Source organism: Lygodium microphyllum, chromosome 6, assembly GCF_053477565.2.
Source record: "Lygodium microphyllum isolate KBCC chromosome 6, Lygodium_microphyllum_v1.1.10, whole genome shotgun sequence".
Lineage (NCBI taxonomy): Eukaryota > Viridiplantae > Streptophyta > Polypodiopsida > Schizaeales > Lygodiaceae > Lygodium > Lygodium microphyllum.
The window spans coordinates 28,514,610-28,516,044 of NC_141140.1; the positions used below are offsets into that span (position 1 = coordinate 28,514,610).

General features: G+C 41.7%; 1 pseudogene; it reads left to right on the forward strand.

The window, feature by feature from the left end:
- The first annotated feature begins 618 nt into the window (after positions 1-618).
- On the forward strand, positions 619-1,098 carry LOC148034414 (monodehydroascorbate reductase pseudogene; annotated as a pseudogene).
- The last annotated feature ends 337 nt before the right edge of the window (positions 1,099-1,435 follow it).

A 1,435-nucleotide genomic window follows, 5' to 3' on the forward strand; every position in this document is an offset into this window, starting at 1 on the left:
GATTGCATGCTGACTTCCATGTTGTGTTGCGCTTTCATATGATACTGCATTGCCACTACTACTTGCACCAATTGATAAACCTAGCATTGTAGCAGGATGTCCAATAGCTTAGCAAGGTTCAAATGCTTTCCATAGAACTCGAGCGTTCTGTCAGTGCGAACAACATCAAGACCAATCTGGTGTAAAGTCAATCTCCACTGGGTCACTTTCTTTTTCTGCAGCTCAACATTATCCCTTCCTTGAATATCTTGAAAGCCAAAACCATTAGCAACTTTTGTAGCAAGACGCACATCGACTCTCTCACGGATGCATGTGTGTGGGCCGCATTATGCATTCAGAAGAAATATTGTTTTAAATGGTATTTTTAATTGCTTTTGAGTATGGCATTAATGCCTAGAGAGGCACAAGCAGCTGGCGTGACCTCCGCCTGCGATCCTGTCCTGCACGTCTTCTACCATCGGCCTATTCAGCATTTCTCCCTGTTATTGACAAGCATATATTTCAATATTATTTACACTTTTGTCTCCCATTATGTTCTGTGATCCTGCATTTGGCTGTTGACCTTCTCAACGGAACCCCGTTGCCCTGGAGTTCTTAGCTCTGTGGTTACCTGTTTTGATGTGTTCTAAAGAGGCTATTGCTCCTTATGAAAGACCTGCTTTGAGCAAAGCTTATCTTTTTCTAGAAGGTGCTGTGAGGCTTCCTGGATTCCATACTTGTGTTGGCAGTGGAGGAGAAAGATTACTACCTGAATGGTACTCCGAGAAAGGCATTGAACTTATGCTTAGTACTAAAGTGGTTAAGGTCGACCTTGCCAGCAAAACCCTAACAAGTGCTGCTGGAGCTGTTTCCACCTATGGATCCCTAATTATAGCAACGGGGGCCACATTCATCAAGCTGACCGATTTTGGCATCCAAGGAGCAGATGCCAAAGGCATTTACTATCTGAGAGAGATAACTGATGCAGATGCTCTGATACCAAATGATAAAATTGCAAGTAGAGGAAGACAAGGATGGAACAAGCACAGTTTTTTTGGAGCTCAAGTCAACTTCACCCCCATTATTCTCCAATCCTATCTTCAAAAGTCCACACACTAAAATGTTATCCTCAAAAGATAGATACCCCAAACTTAAGGACACTTTACATACAACAATATGATAAGGCTTAGACTATGCCTTAGACTTTGGCTTATTTCTCAACAAATTTGGGTTCAAGCAAGAGGTATTCACCCATTGATAAAGACTTTGCTTCTTTTTGGGAGCTGGCTTACAATGCCTACTATCAGGGATTGTGCCTCTGTTTTCTTGGGAAAGATTTGTTTGACAACTTTTTCATCTTGTTACAACTTCAATGGAATTTGATCCATTACCTTTTTGCAATCCATACAACTTCAACACAACTTTGTTGGATCCTCTTCCTAGGGTTAAGGTTCCT